General features: G+C 42.6%; 1 pseudogene; it reads right to left on the reverse strand.

The window, feature by feature from the left end:
• Positions 1–1,072: 1,072 nt before the first annotated feature.
• On the reverse strand, positions 1,073–1,946 carry LOC113911752 (annotated as a pseudogene).
• Between the last annotated feature and the right edge of the window lie 3,102 nt (positions 1,947–5,048).

A 5,048-nucleotide genomic window follows, 5' to 3' on the forward strand; every position in this document is an offset into this window, starting at 1 on the left:
AGGCGCGGGCTCTCAGCTCTGGGTGGCCAGAAACTGTGATCGGTGACACAGTCGGGCCCCTGCTCCTCCAGCAGGGACCCAACAAGCAGCAGATCTGGGGAGACTCCCTTTCCTCCCCTGGGAGGAGCGGCGTGGGAGCGCACCACAGGGATCTGCTGGGTTTGGAGACTCCACACAGGGTCGGGTGCCAGAGATAGAAACGCTCGGTCACAGGCCGGGTGAGCACGGAATGCGGCTGGAGACCGGGGACACGGGAGTGACTGCTTTCCTCTGGGGGCGCACTGAGGAGCGGGGCCCCAAGTTCTTGGCTCCTCCAGGGTGAGATTGGGAGGCCACCATTTTCACTCTCGTCCTCCAAAACTGTACCTAAAGCTTGCAGGGAACAAAAGCTCCAGAGAGCAAACCCGGGCAGATTACTTAGCCCGGACCGACAAGGGCAGGGCAAGTCTGCGTGGGGCAAAGACATTTGGGAACCACGGCAACAGGCCCCCCCTGCAGAAGATCAGCACAACAGCCAGCAAGCCAAGACCAAGTTTACCGATCAATGAGAAGGGCAGAACTCCAGCGCTAGGGGAATACTGCGCATAGAATCCATGGCTTTTTTACCATGATTCTTTAGTCTTTCAAAGTTAATTTTTTTTAACTTTTTTTTTTTTTAAGATTTTTATTGATTTGAGAGAGCGCGAGTGAGCGCACGCACACAAGTGGGGGAGGGCCAGAGGGAGAGGGAATCTGAAGCAGACTCCCCGCTGAGCACAGAGCCCAATGTGCGGCTTGATCCCACTACCTGAGCCCACAGTCAGTCATTTACCCGACTGCACCGCCCAGGCTCCCCTCATAATTTTTTATTAAGAAAAATACGGTCAGTCAGAGTGTGAACATGCTCCAGATACGGATTCTCATGGCCACTGGGTGAAGACTGCCTACCGCCCAGGAGCGAGAGCCCCAAGCATCAGAGATAAACTGTGTGTCACCTACACGGCCCTTTATAAAAGAAGGATTTACTTGCTTCTAAGAATGTCAGACTGTAATTTGTCTTTAAGTAGAGGGTTCTAGGCAGAGGTGGAGGCGCTCACTGGTCTTTGAAGCTGGCCTTTCTCATTTCCACAAACGCGGTCATCCCTTCTTTCCGGTCTTCGCTAGCGAAAGTTGAATAGAAGAGCTTCTTCTCCAGCTTGTTTCCCTCTGTTAATGTCATTTCAAAAGCTGCATTCACAGATTCCTTGGCCATTGCTGCTACGATTTTAAAATTGCTGGCAATTTTCTCTGCACACTGGATGGCTTCTTCGACCAGTCTCTCCACAACAAAATTTTTGCTTATGAGACCCGCTTGCTTGGTGTCCTGGGCAGAGATCTGGTCACCAGTGAGAATCATCTCCATGGCCAGTGACTTTCCAACAGCATGGGTCAGTCTCTGGGTGCCCCCTGCACCTGGGATGGTTCCCACTAGGATTTCCGGCTGTGCAAACTGGGCTTTTTCTCCATCATAAAGAGTGTCACACATCATAGTGAGTTCGCAGCTGCCTCCAGGAGCGTAGCCATTGACAGCAGCTATGATCGGCTTCTTGGCCTGGGCAAGTCAGTCCCAGTGGCTCAAGAACTTCCCAGAGTAACAGTCCTGGAATGTTTGGTTCTGCATCTCCTTGATATCAGCTCCAGCTGCAAAAGGCCTTCTCCCCACCCGTGATGATGATGGCCCCCACAGCCGGATCTTACTCGAAGGCCTCCAGGGCCTGGTTGAGCTCAGTGATCAGGCCATTGCAGAGTGCATTGAGTTCTTTGGGGCAGCTCAGTTGGAAGAAGCCCACATTGCTGTTCTTCCCCTTCTTTTCTATGATGATGTACTGAAAATCAGCACCCGAGATGAAGGGGCGCAAGGTGGTGCAGCTGGGCTGGGGGCGCAGCAGGCAGCAGACGCGGGGCAGGATGGCGCACAGGGCAGCCATGGTGCTATGGGTACGGCCTCTTTTTCCCTTTTTCAACCAACATCTTATCAATCCCTTTTTTAAAAAAAACATTTTTATTTTTTATTTTTAGAGTCATATTTTATCCTTTCATAGTAGTTACCCTTATTTTTGGCATATAAATACATATATATATATATAAGTTGTTCTCTCTTTAAACTTTTGAGATACAGTTTCTTCTAACAGATCAAAATATACCCTAAATCTCTAGTGTATGGCTTTGTTCTAGTCTCCTGCCTGATCACATTCTCTCTCCCTTTTTTTCTTTCTTTCTTTTTTTTTAAATCCTCTTCTTTCTCTTTTCAAACAACATCTTATCAATTCCTTTTATAAAATTTTTTATAATATTCATCTTTACAGTCATATTCCATCCCTTCATCGTATCAACCCTTATTTTGTACATATATAAGTCTTTCTTTCTTTAAAATTTTGCAAGGCACTTTCTTCTAACAGACCAAAATACACCCAAAATCTAGTGTATGGCATTGATCTATGTACCAGCCAGATCATATTTGATCATATTCTGTTTTTCTTTGTTTTGTACTGTTTTTGTTTGTTTTTATCTTTATCTTTTTCTTTTTTTTTTCCTTTTTCCTTTTTCTTTCTTTCCCTTTCTTTTCCCCTGGTTTCAGGTCTTTTCTGATTTATTTAGAGTGTATTGTCTGGGGACGTTGTTACCCTGTTAGCATTTTGTTCTCTCATTCATCTGTTCTACTCTGGACAAAATGACAAGACGAAAAAAATCACCTCAACAAAAAGAACAAGAGGTAGTACGATCTACCAGGGACCTACTCAATATGGACATTAGTACGATGTTGGACCTAGAGCTCAGATTCATGATTTTAAAGACACTAGCTGGGCTTGAAAAAAGTATAGAAGTTATTAGAGAAATCCTTTCCGGAGAAATAAAAGAACTAAAACCTAAACAAGTCAAAATCAAAAAGGTTATTAATGAGGTGCAATAAAAAATGGGGGCACTAACTGCTAGGATAAATGAGGCGGAAGAGAGAATCAGCGATATAGAAGACCGACTGATGGAAAATAAAGAAGCTGAGAAAAAGAGAGATAAACAACTACTGGATTACAAGGGCAGAATTCGAGAGATAAGCGATACCATAAGATGAAACAACATTAGAATAATTGGGATCCCAGAAGAAGAAGAAAGAGAGAGAGGGGAAGAAGGTATATTGGAGCAAATTATAGCAGGGAACTTCCCTAATGTGGGGAAGGAAACAGGCATCAAAATCCAGGAGGCACAGAGAACCCCTCCCAAAATCAATAAAAATAGGTCAACAACCCGACATCTAATAGTAAAACTTACAAGTCCCAGAGACAAAGAGAAAATCCTGAAAGCAACTTGGGAGAAGAGATATGTAACCTATAATGGTAGAAACATTAGACTGGCAACATACCTATGCACAGAGACCTGGTAGGCCAGGAAGGACTGGCATGATATATTCAGAGCACTAAACGAGAAAAATATGCAGCCAAGAATACTATACCCAGCTAAGGTGTCATTGAAAATAGACAGAGAGATTAAAAGATTCTAGGACAAACAAAAACTAAAAGAGTTTGCAAACATGAAACCAGTCCTACAAGAAATATTGAAAGGGGTCCTCTAAGCAAAGAGAGAGCCTAAAAGCAGCATAGACCAGAAAGGAACACAGACAATATACAATAACAGTCACTTTACAGAAAATACAATGGCACTAACTTCCTATCTTTCAATAGTTACCCTGAATGTAAATGGGCTCAATGCCCCAATCAAAAGACACAGGCTATCATATTGGAAAAAAAACAAGACCCATCGATACGTTGTCTGCAAGAGACTCATTTTAGATCCAAAGACACCCCCAGATTGAAAGTGAGGGGGTGGAAAACCATTTACCATGCTAATGGACACCAAAAGAAAGCTGGGGTGGTAATCCTTATATCAGACAAATTAGATTTTAAACCAAAGACTGTAAAAAGAGATGAGGAGGGACACAATATCCTACTTAAAGGGTCTATCCAACAAGAAGATCTAACAATTGTAAATATCTATGCCCCTAACAGGGGAGCAGCCAATTATATAAGGCAATTAATAACAAAAGCAAAGAAACACATTGACAATACAATAATACTGGGGGACTTTAACACCCCCCTGACTGAAATGCACAGATCATCTAAGCAAAAGATCAACAAGGTAATAAAGACTTTAAATGACACACTGGAACAAATGGACTCCACAGATATATTCAGAACATTCCATCCCAAAGCAACGGAGTACACATTCTTCTCTAGTGCCCATGGAACATTCTCCAGAATAGATCACATCCTAGGTCACAAATCAGGTCTCAACCGGTACCAAAAGATTGGGATTATTCCCTGCATATTTTCAGACCACAATGCTTTGAAACTAGAACTCAATCACAAGAGGAAAGTTGGAAAGAACTCAAATACGTGGAGGCTAAAGAGCATCCTACTAAAGAATGAATGGGTCAACCAGGAAATTAAAGAAGAATTAAAAAAAATTCATGGAAACCAATGAAAATGAAAACACAACTCTTCAAAACCTTTGGGATGCAGCAAAGGCAATCCTGAAAGGAAAGTGTATAGCAATACAAGGCTTTCTCAAGAAACAAAAAAGGTCTCAAATACACAACCTAACCCTACACCTAGAGAAGCTAGAGAAAAAACAGCAAATAAAGCCTAAACCCAGCAGGAGAAGAGAAATAATAAAGATCAGAGCAGAAATCAATGAAATAGAAACCAAAAGAACAGTAGAACAGATCAATGAAACTAGGAGCTGGTTCTTTGAAAGAATGAACAAGATTGATAAACCCCTGGCCAGACTCATCAAAAAGAAAAGAGAAATGACCCAAATCAACAAAATCATGAATGAAAGAAGAGAGATCACAACCAACACCAAAGAAATACAAATAATTATAAGAACATATTATGAGCAACTTTATGCCAGCAAATTAGATAACCTGGAAGAAATGGATGCATTCCTAGAGATGCATCAACTACCAAAACTGAACCAGGAAGAAATAGAAAACCTGAACAGAACTACAACCACTAAGGAAATTGAAGCAGTCATCA

Source organism: Zalophus californianus, chromosome 12 (genome assembly GCF_009762305.2).
Source record: "Zalophus californianus isolate mZalCal1 chromosome 12, mZalCal1.pri.v2, whole genome shotgun sequence".
Taxonomy (NCBI): domain Eukaryota; kingdom Metazoa; phylum Chordata; class Mammalia; order Carnivora; family Otariidae; genus Zalophus; species Zalophus californianus.